A 14,787-nucleotide genomic window follows, 5' to 3' on the forward strand; every position below is an offset into this window, starting at 1 on the left:
TGATCATGGGCAAGGATGGACGACCTGATCCATGGATGATGGATCAAGGTGTCTGATCTGATTGATCAAAGGATGCACCGGTGGTAAGAGAAGCACTAATCAGGTTTAGTGGGACATAGTTTCATGGCCGGTTAGGTATGTGTGAAGACTCATCAGTTCTGAGTCATGTGGGGTGGTTGGTTGATTGACTCAGGAACTGGTGGGCATTGTTAATCTTATGCTCTGTTTTTTAGAAATGGAGGCACTGAGCCACAGGTTGGCCGGTTCAGAGAAATATCTCCATGGCCTTGGTTGGGCAGGTAAGTGGAGATCTGATAGTTCCTGAAGGAATTGTTAGGATCCGACTTCAAATATCTCTTAATGGGTATTTATCATGGTGAAAGATTATTTTTATCTCATTGATTTAGAGGTGGTCAGTTATGGCCATATAGGCTGTTCATGGGCGAGATCAGTATGATCGAGGCCAGTTCTGAGAAATCTGACTTGACCATTCTCTTAGTTATGAATTATCATGAATTATCATGAATTTTAATTAGTTTTTGAAGCATGTTTGCTTGTGGTTGGTTTTGCAGCTGAAGACTTCCCAAAAGTACTTGGTATGTGGGGATGATTGGATGAATGACTAAGTACCTAAGAAAAGAGTTTATACAGGTATAAGGGAGTTGGACGAGTGGACGGGAGCTAGGAAAAGCTTGTGAAGATGAAGCAATAAAGATGTAGAGTGTGTGAAGATGAAGCAATGAGATATGGAAATGAAGCAATAAGAAACAAGAGCGAATCAGGCGAGTTCAAATGAAGCATGAGCTGTGTTGCCTTGTGTTCCAAGTCTGTCCCCTAGGTGAAGTACAAGAAAATGATAAGGAGACTTAATTACAATAATCAGAAGAAGATGTCTTGTGCTGTGTGGGACAAACAAGAGAGAGAGCCGTTGGAGTGCTCATGTCACATGAAGGATCAGATCACATGGGTCACTGTCCGGGACCAGCCTGCACAAGATCAGATATGTCCTCTTCTTCCCTTTTTTATTATTTGTCTAGTTTATAATATCTCATGTACTTGTAACCTCTTTATATATGGGATGTTCCCATAAACAAATCAAGTAATGGAATAAGAAATTCCTTCTTCATATTCTCTCATTTGCAATGTTCTCTCTCTTTCTTATTTTCACTTAATCTACTTAATCTTTTTGATCTTATCACATAAACCTTCTCATAAATCACTAATTCTCACATGGTATCAGAGCTCTTAAGCTCTTGAAACCTATTACTTCCGCAAACCTTTAGTCTGATTATTTCTTACAAAAATATTTTCTATTTTCTCTCATCATTCTTGAACTGTTCTTGAGTTGTTCTTGATGGAGTGTGGAGAAAATTCAAAAATGTTTGTGATTCCAGCTACTCTTAAGGGAGCTAACTACCTGTTGTGGGCAAGACTTGCTAAGACAGCTCTTGGTGGCACAGGCTACTGGGATATTGTTGAAGAAGGCAAGAACCCAAAGAAAACAATCCTAGGAGAGGATGGTAAAGAAGTGGTGGTGAGTGGAGCTGGCGACAAGAAGAAGAATCAAGAGGACCTCATGGTGCTATCTATTCTTCAGTCCAGTCTTGATGCTCCACTCCAGGAAGCTTATGGCTACTGTGAAACATCCAAAGACCTATGGGATACACTCAAAAAGGTCTATGGAAACCAGTCCAACATCAGTAGGGTGTTTGAAGTCAAGAGGGCTATCAATACTCTAAGTCAAGAGGACAATGACTTTGATAAACACTTTGGGAAGTTTAGATCCCTGTGGGCTGAGCTAGAGATGCTAAGGCCAGCAACCATTGATCCAGATGTGTTGAATGAAAGGAGAGAACAAGACAAGGTGTTTACTCTTCTCTATACTCTCAACCCTGGATACAATGACCTCATCAAGCATATCCTAAGAGACAAGGAACTCCCATCCCTTGAAGAAGTGTGTGCTCGGATTCAAAAAGAACAAGGATCAGTGAAGCTCTTTGGAGTCAAGCGAGACTTGGTACTTGCAAACCAAGCTGAAGGAGTTGCAAATAAAGGTACCTACAAGGCTGAAGACAAGAAGGTGTGGACATGTGATCATTGCAAGAAGAGAGGCCATGGAAAGGACAAGTGCTGGATCCTCCATCCTCACCTCAAGCCACAGAAGTTCAGAACCAACTACAATGATACAAGAGCCAACTTCTCGGGTGACATGGGAGAGCCATCTACTCCAGCAAGCATGCGCCCAGCTCCAGCAGGTGGTGAAGGCAAAGCAATGGCTTCTAGTGGCAACCTGACCTTGAGGAACAATCAAGATGAAGTCATCAGGCGCTCTGACATTGAGGCTCTCATAAAACTCCTCAAAGACAACTCTGGTAACACACTTGGTACCTCTTTACATGCCTCCACTTGTGGTATCTTGCTGAATGCTTTAACTGAACCTAAAATTACAAAACCATTGGTTATAGATTCAGGGGCAAGCCACCACATGATTAGTGATCTTAGCTTAATTAAAAATATTGTTCCTGCCCTAGGAAATGTTATGATAGCTAATGGAGAGAAAGTACCAATCAAAGGTGTAGGTGATCTTAGGCTATTTGATAAAGATTCTAAAGCTTTCTACATGCCTAGTTTTACCTCTAACTTGTTATCAGTTAAAAGAGCCACTAATGACTTGAATTGTAGTGTTACTTTCACTCCTAATAATGTCTACTTTCAGGATATTGAAACTAGTAGGTTGCTTGGCAAAGGTGTAACCAAGGGAGACTTGTACTTACTTGAAGACACCAAGCTCTCAGCCGATTTATCTTATGCTCTAAATTCCATTTCTACTTTACCTAAAGATGTATTATGGCATGCTAGATTAGGACATCCCCATTCTCGTGCTTTGAACATCATGCTTCCTAGTATTTCCTTTAAAAGTGATTGTGAGGCTTGTATCCTAGGCAAACATTGCAAAAATGTGTTCCCTAGATCAAGTACTATTTATGAAAATTGCTTTGACTTAAGCCATTCTGATGTATGGACAGCTCCATGCATATCTAGAGAACATCATAAGTATTTTGTGACCTTTATAGATGAGAAATCAAAGTATACATGGATCACATTATTACAATCTAAAGATAAGGTCTTAGAAGCTTTCATAAATTTTCAAAACCATGTATCTAATCACTTTAATGCCAAGATTAAGATTTTGAGATCAGATAATGGAGGAGAATACACAAGCAATGCTTTCAAACAACACTTAGCCAAACATGGGATGATCCACCAAACTAGCTGCCCATATACTCCACAACAAAATGGTGTAGCTGAGAGAAAGAATAGACATCTCATGGAGGTGGCAAGGAGTATGATGTTTCACACAAGTGTGCCCAAACATTTTTGGGGAGATGCAGTCTTAACAGCATGCTATCTAATCAATAGGATCCCCACAAAGGTCCTTCAAGATCAATCCCCTTATGAGGTACTTAACAAAAACAAATCATCTATAGATCATATGCGTGTGTTTGGGTGTCTTTGTTTTGTTTTGATACGAGGAGAACAAAGAGATAAGTTGTCAGCCAAGAGCACAAAGGCAATCTTTATTGGATACTCTTCTCACCAGAAGGGCTATAAGTGTTATGTACCAGAGACCAGGAGGGTCTTAGTCTCAAGAGATGTGAAATTTGTGGAATCTAGAGGCTACTATGATTGAAAGAGTTGGGAAGAGTTAGAGAACCTGTCCCACTCAGCCTCAGATAGAGCTAACAACCTAAGGAGAGTAATGGAAAGACTTGGAATCAGTATACACCAAGATCAAGGAGCCACTACACCTGAGGCCACTCCCCATCAGTCCACGCCATCTACTGAGGTTGATACTGATGTGATTGAGATTCCTCACCTTGATCCTGAGGGGTGTGAGGGATTAAACTCACCACCTGGATTTTAGATCAGGTTTAAGGTTTAGGATATGTTAGGGAAAGATAACGCGGGCTGAATCCCGTAATAACTTGTTGAATGAACTTTGATTTGTATTGATGATTTTGATAAAGAGTGATTACAAAGAGTGATCCTTTATGATTACAAAGATAATAAGAATGTGATGTGAATGAGAATGTTTTCAGAGTATCGAGTGAAATATGGATCGAATAGATCTTCTTTCTTGACTTGCTTTCTCTTTAAATAGCCTCAGGTCCCGCTTGATCATCACCAACTGATTCCCGAGATCTTCTCCGTTTATTGAGGAATCCGCAACAGCTTCCCTTTGACCGGGTCCTGCGCTCCTTCTGTTACGATGTGAGCTTCCTCTTCATCGTGACCTCTTTGATAAAAGTCCTTAGCTCTCAGCCTCCGGCTCCAGCTTAGCTCCTTTCAGATATCGAATTCGTGATGGGCCTGTCGTGGCCTGTTATCATCCTTTGTTATTCACTAGTCAGCTATCGGGCCATATTCGGGCCCAACAGTTGCCCCCAGCTTTCGAGATTAGACTTTGTTATTCTCGGGAGCTAGACCTAGCCGCCCAACCTAGATCTTATGGTTGAGATAATGATTACTGGCTATCTCAACCATATATATTCTCGCTTGATCGGACGGCTGTAATCTCTCTCTAATTAAATCGACGACTCGGATTAAAGCGAGTTTGAAATTTGATTTCCGATTTTCATGACGTGATGGGATATAAAGCTGAGAGAATTAACTGCTTGTCTCTCCACTTCCTCCACGCCTCTCGACGGTTTCCAAGGTAATTCACCTCTTTCCTTTATTTTACTGCGTTTTGTTATTTTTTTTATCCGTTTCTTGATCGAACAAGTTCTTCATTCCTATCTCTCTCTGAGATTTCGCCTTAGTCCAATTCCTTTCTTTTGCTCCCTATTTCCCTTTCCTTTTACTATCATGAGTCAAAAAGAAGGTTCCGGCGAGGTTCAAATTTCAGCCTCCGGTGCCCACATTATGAAGGTCAAGCGGGAAGCCGGTGAAAAGATGACGGAAGCCAAGAAGAAAAAGGTTAAAGACTCGATCGGAGCAAGAGTCAAGAGGATGAAGAAGAAAGGGGGCAAGAGCGCCTCCTCCGGACCTCACTTCCCTTCGCTATTGAAGAGTCAAGACGTCACCAATCTTGCTGTTCAAGCCCACGGCAAGAGTGACCTAGCTAGAGCTTGTACCGAAGATGAAACCGCCGAAACCGTTCCGGAGGGTTGGTTTTGTATTCATGCGAAATATATTTCTAAGTGTCATCTTAGATTCCCTCTCCCCACCCTCTTGCTAGATCTCCTAGACCATTACCAGCTGGCCCTTTCTCAACTCTGTCCATCGGTTATCCGAGTGATAAACGGGTTCATCACTAGGGCCAAGGAGGAAGGAGTTATCGTGGGGTTGACTGAGCTAATGAGTCTCTTCTCTATAAAGGAGAGCACTTCCAAGGATGGCGGAAGCGGTACCTACTACCTCCCCTGTCGTCCAGGGCTAGGAATCTTCAAGTTCACGGCCAGTGATGATGACTGGCGGAAGAAGTACTTTTATGTCAAGATTGACCCCTTGACGGTTCCTGTAGGCCGAGACCTCAGGACCTCTTGGTCTGACATTTCTGGTTAGGATTTTAGGGATATGCTGGCATGTTTATTTTTGCTTATTGTGATGTGTCAGAGCGCTTTACAGGAAGCTGCAGCATAGCCCTAACACTTGGGGAGCTTATACCACTTCGAGAGTTGGGTCAGTTAGGTTTCCTGAACGATACAAGGCGTCCTTCCCTGATTCAGTGACGGTCGCTGGTTTAGAAGGTAACTTTCCCTCGATAATTTCTAATTTTCATTATCCGAATCTGTTTTTGTGAGACTAATGAATCCTTTTCATGATTTAGTCTCTGAAGGTGATTCAGTTTTCGAAGTTTCGTCCGGAGCAAGTACTTCCGAGAAGACTCAGTCCCAGAAGATGCCTATTCAGCCCTCCTTTCGTTCCAGGGGTAGGTCGACCAAGGCTGCCAGCTCCTCTAGAGGAAGCGACAAGAACCAAGGAGGATCCTTCCTTGACTCTGTGAAGGAAGCTCTTGACGAGGGAGGCTCTGCTCCTGCTAAAGGTGTTGGTTCTTCGGAGCCCAAAGTTCAGGAAGTTGGTCTTCCCTCCGAGGTCCCAATGACGGAAGCTGATCCTCAGATGCCGAGGGATCCCTCAGAAATTGAGCCTCCGAGGAGCAAGAGGTCCCGGACAGAGCAAGTTGACAGACCCTCGAGGTCTTCCTCCTTCTCTTCTAGGGGGGGAACTGTTGGCTGGAACTTTGCTCATTCGAAGGCTGGGTCAGTCTTAGACGACTCATGGGGTTTGGCTACGTTAATGAGGCATATGAAGAGAACTGGATGTGCTCTCCCTTCGATTGCTAACCTCTCCAATAAAGAGGAGTACGTTGACATTGCCCATCACATAGGTCAGGTATGAATTTTATCTCATCCTTTTAGCTTAGTTCTTTTTGGATGATATTCGCTAAATCGTTGTTTTTGTAGCTGGCTGGGGCTATCAACAGGGCTCAATTCAAGTTTGAGGACGCTGTGCACAATGCCCCCAGCGCTGAGGAGTTAGCTCAGGTCACCGATCTAGTCAAGGCTAACAAGGCTGAGCTCAATCAGACTCGGGCTCTGATCTCGGAACTCCAAGCTGAGGTTAAGAGACTTGGCTCCAAATGTGATGCTCAGCAAGGGACAATCGAGAACCAGTTGATTGACCTCCAGGTGAAGATTAGGAAGATTGGGGATTTGGATGCTGCTTGGAAGATTGCCGAGTATCAAGTCAAGGAGCTGATCGCTTCGTCCCAGAGCAGCCAGAAGAACAAAGAAGCTGAGGTCAGGCTAGCCGTCCGGAGAGGAAAGAGGGAGGTAGCTGACGCTTACAACAAAGTTCTGGTTGCTGTCAGGGAGAAGTTCTCTAAGAAGAAGGATGAAGTTGATCTCCTGGTTCATGCTCAAGAGATTCAAGCCAACACTGAGCTCTTGAAAGACATGCTGGATGGCGAGATTAAAAGTGCTGAGGATGAGTATACTCGTTTGGTGGCTATGATGCCGGAAGCTGTTGCTGCGTACGAGAAGGCTCAGGTCTCGGACTTTTCAATCAGCAAGCTCCCTCTTCCTCAACTCTCTGAGAGCTCAGGTACTTTTGAGGTTAATACGTTTAATCTCTCCTTTTCTGGAGAGTTCGGTTCTAATTTGGGATTGGTGGGTTTTTACTCAGCCCCAGTCGAAGCCGCCCCGGGAGATGGCGACAAGGAGATGGAGGAAGAGGTTCCTGAAGAGAAGGATGATCCGGTTGGCAAGGGAGCTGAGAAGGGCTCGGATGACAAGGAAGTTTAAGAGCTGAGGCTCTTTCATGTGTTTCTAGGATTTCCGCCCAATGGGCTTTCGTTTCTTTTATTTCTAAGACTTATAGCCTGAGGAGGCTTTTAAACCTTTATTTCTGTTAAGGTCTTTTTGAACCTTCGTCGGCCTGAGGAGGCCTTTAAACTTTTTATCTATCAAGACTTGGTTCTCAGTTTCATTTTAAGTTTTTCGATTTGACTTAGTCATAAAATATGACATTTGATCATAATCGGGTTTTATGATTAGTCTGGAAGACTTTGGTCGTTTTTGGCCCCTTAAGAGGGGTTCCTGAAGTATCGAGGTTAGCTTAAGGTTTTTAGGAACCTGAGTTCAACTCGGACACCTTAGGTGGGGGTTCTTGGGAACCTGAATTCGTTTGTGGGATTTTAAGACCCATTGAGACTTGCTTAGGATTTTAAGACCTTTCGAGGTTTGATAAGGATTTTAAGACCTTTGTGTTTAAGGATTTCAAGACCTTTGAGATTTGATAAGGATTTTAAGACCTTTGGGATTTGATAAGGGTTTCACGACCTTAGGTCCAGGTTCGTCGCGACCTGACGTTGCTTGAAGGATTTTAAGACCTTAGGTTAGTTTATCAAATTTTGACTTTGTTTGAAGGATTTCAAGACCTTCAAGATTATTAAGGATTTTAAGACCTTAGGTTCAGGTTCATGGGGACCTGAGCTGATCCGAAGGGTTACGCGGACCCTAGGTCCGCGTTTGTAGGGACCTGTGTTGTTAAAGAATTGAGACATCGAGAATAATTGCTTTATTGATAATTGGATACATGGTATCATAGTAGTCATACAATTGCTGTATTTTAGTGATCATACACTTGCTGCTTGAGCTATGTGATTTTAATCAGACATATGCCCCCTTTGGTTGTGGTGAACAAAGTGTTGAAATGAGGTTGGGGCTGCACTCATGACAGAGTTGCCTACGTACCCAGTCAAGGGATCAAGCCTAACGTAGTTCAGGAGTTTTAGGTACCTAATGATAATATCTCTTAAGATTCGTGGCGTTCCACGATCTGATTTCAGGTACCCCGGTTCGCACCTTTCGGAGCTTGTAAACGCCAGGTTGTACCACATGGATGATCTGATAAGGACCTTCCTAGTTGGTTCCTAACTTTCCAGCATCTGGTTCCTTGGTTCCTTCGAAAACTTTCCTAAGTACTAGGTCACCAACAGCGAACTGTCGGGGCCTGACTTTGGAATTGTACTGTCGTGCCATTGCTTGCTGATAGTTCTGAATGCGAATCAGAGTTCGGTCCCGTCTTTCCTCCATTAGATCGAGGCTGTCTGTTAGGAGCTGATCATTAGCTGCGGGATCGGATGTACAGAGTTCCCGGCGGAGGCTACCAGCAATGGTTTCGGCTGGGACGACAGCTTCCATCCTGTAGGCTAAGGAGAAAGGGGTTTCTTCTGTAGCCTTTCGTGGGGTGGTTCGACATGTCCAAAGTACTTCAAGTAATTTTTCTGACCAGAGTTCCTTCTGGGTTCCGAGGCGTTTCTTGAGGTTTGCTAATACTGATTTATTAGCAGCCTCCGCCTGGCATTTTCCTTGAGGTCGTCGAGGTGTTGAGAAGGTCAGGCGAATATTCCACTTGTCACAAAATATTTTGAAGTCGTGGGATATGAACTGTCCTCCATTGTCAGTTACGATTTCATATGGGACGCCGTGTCTACACAAATCGTTCGACCTCGACTCTTATTACCTGTTGGAAAGCTTCAGCCTCTATCCATTTCGTGAAGTAGTCTGTTAGGACTAAGAGGAAGCGTAGCTTCTTCTTTCCACTTCCTGACGCTACTAGTGGTCCTACGATGTCCATGGACCATCTCATAAATGGGTAAGGGGCGGATATGTTGGACAGCTTTTCCGCAGGTTGGTGTATAATTGGTGCGTGCCTCTGGCACTTGTTGCATGAAGAGGAGTAGGTCTCACAGTCTGCAATAATGGTAGGCCAGAAATAGCCCTGTCTTTTGATTCTGATGGCTAGAGCTCTTCCTCCAGAGTGGTTCCCTTAGGAGCCGTCGTGCATTTCCTTCATGAGTCTCATAGCAACGAGGCCATGGACGCATTTTAGGTAAGGTCCGGAAACGCTTCGTTTGTGGAGGATAGACTCGATTATGCAGTATCTCGCGCTTAATGCTTTGAGCTTCCGAGCCTCCCATTTATTGGGTGGAGTCTTTCCTTCCATGATGTATTGCGTGATTGGAATTCTCCAATCCTCTCTCCCTACAACTTTGTTATGAAGAGACGAGGGAGGTTCCTGTTCGGGACTTGGTGTCGTGGTGCCCCCGGAGGTATTCGTAGGATTAGGCTCCAGGGAGTCTAAATTCCGAGGAGTACCTCCAATTTCTTCATTATTTTCCGGGGTCTGGATGGTGCCCCCAGATGAATTTTTGAGGGCTGAACGGCTTCTGGTTTTAACTCTGCAGACGAGTGGGTCTGTGTTGGTGCCCCCGGAGGTATTCGTGAGATTAGGCTCCAAAGAGTCTGAATTTCGAGGAATACCTTCCGTTTTTTGGATTGTGTTCCCGGAGGTATGCTTTTTAGAGTTACGTACTCTGGCTTTTGGGAACCAGAATGTTGTGATAACTTGGGTAGCTACCGTTTCAGGGCAGGTACCTTCGGGTTGCTCTTTTAGCTTGCTGTCTATCTCAGCTTTAGTAGCTATGTCGATGCTTGGTTTTTCGATTCCTTCTACGGGTATGATCCGTTTTACGAGGGGGTCTGATGTGGAGGCTAAAACAGCCAACGCATCTGCTGAGGAGTTCTGTCCTCGTGGGATCCTTGTTAGCTCGAATTTGTCGAACTGCCTAGTGAGGTTCTGGACGACTTCGAGATATGCCCCCATTCTTTCGTCCCTCGTTTCGTATTCTCCGTGAAACTGGCTAGCTACTAGCTGTGAATCACTATAAGCGTTTAGCTCCCGAATTCTGAGGCTTAGGGCGAGCTTCAACCCTGCGATTAGTGCTTCATATTCAGCTTCGTTGTTTGAGGCACTGAATCCGAGCCTATATGACTGCTCGATGGTTTCTCCTGCTGAAGAAGTTAGCCTTAGACCGACACCGGAGCCCTGTTTTGATGAGTCTCCGTCGACATACAGGCTCCACTTCGGAGATTCCATTTTGGAGTCTAATTGCTCGGATGTTAGCTCAATGATAAAGTCGGCAAGGACCTGAGCTTTCGCTGCTGCTTGAGGTTTATACTCAATATCATATTCGCTGAGCTCTATGGCCCATTTGGCCAATCGCCCTGACTGGCTAGGGCTGTGCAATATCATTCGTAATGGTTGTGAGGTCATTACAACGATCGAGTGCGATTGGAAGTAAGGTCGCAATTTTCTGGCAGCTGTTAGGACTGCTAGAGCTAATTTTGCGTTGCAGGGTACCTTGTTTCGGCGTCTATCAAACTCTTGCTGGTGTAATAGACAGGTCTTTGTTCGTTTTGTTCCTCCCGTACCAGCACGCCGCTAACTGCAGCAGTCGATACAGCGAGGTACAGGTACAATGGCTCTCCTACTTCAGGTTTGGATAGGATCAGAGGTTCGGAGAGGTAAGCTTTCAATTGTTTGAAGGCTTCCTCACATTTCTCATCCCATAAGAACTTCTTATTATTTCTTAGAAGCTTGTAGAATGGGAGGCATTTATCGGTGGACTTGGATATGAATCGATTTAATGCTGCGATTCTTCCAGTCAATCTCTGTACCTCTCTGGTTGTCTTAGGTGACGGCATTTCTAGGAAGGTTGCTATCTGCTGCGGGTTGGCTGCAATACCTCTTTCGGTTACGAGATAGCCTAGGAACTCGCCCGAGGGTACCCCGAAGGTGCATTTAGTGGGATTGAGCTTCATATCGTACTTATTGAGGATATCGAAGCATTCTCTTAAGTGGGAGATATGGTCTTCTCCAGCTGAGGATTTGACTAGCATATCGTCAATATAGACCTCCATGGTTTTTCCAAGTTGCCCAGCAAACATCTTATTTACTAGTCTCTGATAGGTAGCTCCTGCGTTCTTTAATCCGAATGGCATAACCTTGTAACAATAGGTTCCTCGTTCGGTTATGAATGCAGTTTTCTCCTGATCCTCAGGATCCATCATGATTTAGTTGTATCCTGAGAAGGCATCCATGAAGGATAGGAGTCGATGGCCGGCTGTTGCTTCAACCAGGCGGTCGATGTGAGGTAACGGGAAGCTGTCTTTAGGACAAGCCTTGTTTAGGTCTGTGAAGTCTACACAGATTCTCCATTTCCCGTTTTTCTTCTTTACAACTACCGGGTTAGCTAGCCAGTCAGGGTAGTATACCTCTCGAATGGACCCAGATTTCGTAAGTCCGTCAACTTCGTCGTTAACAGCTTGAGCCTTTTTGAGGCCTAGCTTGCGACGTTTTTGTTTGACTGGTTTAAAAGTAGGGTCTACTTTTAGTTTATGGGTGGTGACGTTCGGATCTATGCCTTTCATGTCATTGGTGGACCATGCAAAGGTTTTGACATTGCTTTTCAGGAAGTCAATGAGCTCCTTTTTTGTCTCAAGAGGTAGCTCGGATCCGATGTTCACCTGTCTTTCAGGATTTGAGTCGTCAATGCAAACTTTCTCGGTGAGGTTCTTGGGAGGACCTCAAATATTTTGTTGCATTTCGCGACCCTCCTGGATCTGTAATTGCTATTGGGGGGATTTTTTGAGGATTTCGAATCCTCCCAGATAGCAGATCCTGGATATCTTCTGACTACCGTGTACGGTAATTATCCCTTCAGGTGTTGGGAATTTCACACATTGATGATAAGTCGAGGCTACTGCCTTCATTTTGTGAATCGAAGGTCTTCCCAGGATCGCATGGAACGGGGAAGGTCTGTCGATGACTACCAAGTTGGTCATTTTCATTATTCCGCCAGCTATGATTGGGAGCTTGATAGTCCCCAAAGAGATAGTTGTTTCTCCGGAGAAGCCTACGAGATTAGCTTTTTGGCCAATAATTTCGTAGTCGTCTATTTCCATCCCTTTTAAGGTATTGTAGAAAATAAGGTCGACAGAGCTTCCTGTGTCTATCATGAGTTTAGGGACCTCGTATCCTGCGATGTTCACGGTGACAATCAACGCATCATCGTGAGGTCTGTCAAGGTTTGAGGTCTCGCTTTCCCAGAAAGAAATCTTAGTATTGGACTCGGGGTTGGGAGGCCTAGGTCCAGTGTTAGACACAGCCTTCCGTACGTGATTCTTAATGTAGTAGACGGAGGCTTGACATATATCTGATCCTCCAAGGATACAGTCCACCCTCGAGTCGGGGCTCGATTGAGGGGACGGTTTGCTCAAGAGAGCTTCGACTTGTAAACTTTTTCCTTGGGGGAATTTTCCAAGAATCAACTCGACTCTTTTCTTGGGAGCTGGAGGTGGCGAATCGGTCTCCTTCTTAGGTGACCTCTCGCGCTTTGGAGAGGTGTCTCTGGGACCTCTTTTCTGATAAGGTGGTGGTTTTTTAAGGTCCACTCCCTTTATTTCTCCGGCTGCGAATTTAGCTGCCAGTTGTCGTTGGAGGTCCCAACATTCCTCAGTTGAGTGCCCTTCTCGATCATGATAAGAGCAATGTTTGTTTTTATCAAAGCCTTTTGACCAAGGAGTTTTGTTTGCTGCGGCGACAGGTTTCTCTTCCTTGTCTTCCTCGATTGCATAGGAATGTTCTCCCTGAGTATGGTTGTTTCGGGGGTTCCCCCTTTTATGAGGTCCCTTTGCCTCAGAGGATTCACCTTTCGAGTGATTTTGAGGCTTCTTGTGGAGTTTATCCAGTGCGGCTGTCTCCTCCTCCAAAGTAATGTATCTGGTGGCTTTATGAAGAGCATCATCGATAGTTGGAGGAGTATTGAGTGTTAGCTCGGACCAGAACTTCGATTTATAGAACAGACCTCTCCTAAGAGCCTCGATGGCGACTAGGTCGTTCGGATTCGAGAGCTTAGTTCTTATTGCCCTGAATTTCTCGATGTAGACTCGTAGTGAGTCCCCCATTCCTTGTCTGACCTTCCAAAGGTCGGCCTCAGAGGCTTGCTTCAGGATATGTGTCGAGTACTGCTTCATGAAGGCGTTAGTTAACTAATCGAAACTATCTATCGAGGCTGGTTCGAGACCAGAGAACCACTCAAGGGCTATTCCGACCAGGTTTTCGGCGAATGTCCTGCAATAACCTGCTTCACATTCTTTCTGCGTAAAATGGGCTTTCACGATTGCCAGTCGGAAAGCTCTCAAATAGGCCTTTGGGTCAGAGGTCCCATCATACTCGGGAATTCTGATTTTTCGGGTATCTCTTATGTAGGAGCTGGCAATTCTGTCAGTGAATGGAGTTCCACGGGTTTCTTCGATCAAGCTGTCGATTTCGGGAGCTGAGCTCGTAGCTTTATGGACTTGAGCTCCCAATTTTTGGAGAGCTGCGTGAGTTCGTTCCATATATCTACGGATAGCTTCAGGTCCTTCCATGGGAAGGACATTTGGGTCGTTATTAGGTACCCGACGGGCAGGTTCCTGACGGAATCATGTGGGCTCATCCTCCCATGCAGTTGGTGGGCTAAGTCGCTCACCAGCTCTTGGGTTATCGGAGTCTATCCGTTGATACCCGTCCCCATTCGGGGTTGAGCCTCTGGTTTGATAAACCGGGGCTGATGTTCTGCCTCCAGATGGGAAGGATACTCCTGCTCCAGACCTAAAATCAGGCGGCAGAGGAGGTAGGCGAGTGCTCCGATTAGCGACCTGACTGGGTGTGGAACTGGTTGTTGCTATGTTGCTTCCCATAGCACTGGTGATAGGCGGGTTAAACACGGGAGCTGTCCCAGTATGAGGTGTCTGGAAAGCAGATCCCCGTCCTTTGGGAGCAGTGCTATCAGGAGAAAACTCTAAACGTCCCCGGGGGAATGAGGGATCGGTCAATCGATCTTGGAAGGTGACCCCCGGAGCTTGACGTTGCGGTGGTTGGGTTGTTGTGTCTAAAGATCTTGTTATCTCTTCGAATCGTTGCTGTCTAACAGCTAGCTGATGCATCGTACGCTCACTTTCCTGAGCTTTGTCTACTAGTTGCATCATCATCTGACGAATCTCAGAAAGCTGAGCCTCCGTTTGATTCGGAACGGCTTGCTGCTGAGGATTCTCGGTGATTGGAAGCCCGGCGGCGGTTCCACTTGTCGATTTCGGGTTAGTAACTCCGGTTGTAGTCTGGCTCGTTCGAGCGCTAATCAGAAGCTGTTGCCTGGATCGGTGGTCGCCACGTCGAGGCTCCGAGGTTACAAGGGTAGAGCCTCCATCGTTCGGTGAGCCATCACTCTGAATCGGGAGGTTAAAGTCAGACGGATTTGTTATCAGATCGGTAGGATTCATCCTCAAGTTAGGGTAAGGGATTCGATTGTTTCTTCCCCACAGATGGCGCCAATTGTGAGGGATTAAACTCACCACCTGGATTTTAGATCAGGTTTAAGGTTTAGGATAGGTT

Source organism: Raphanus sativus, chromosome 8 (genome assembly GCF_000801105.2).
Source record: "Raphanus sativus cultivar WK10039 chromosome 8, ASM80110v3, whole genome shotgun sequence".
In the NCBI taxonomy this organism is placed as follows: domain Eukaryota; kingdom Viridiplantae; phylum Streptophyta; class Magnoliopsida; order Brassicales; family Brassicaceae; genus Raphanus; species Raphanus sativus.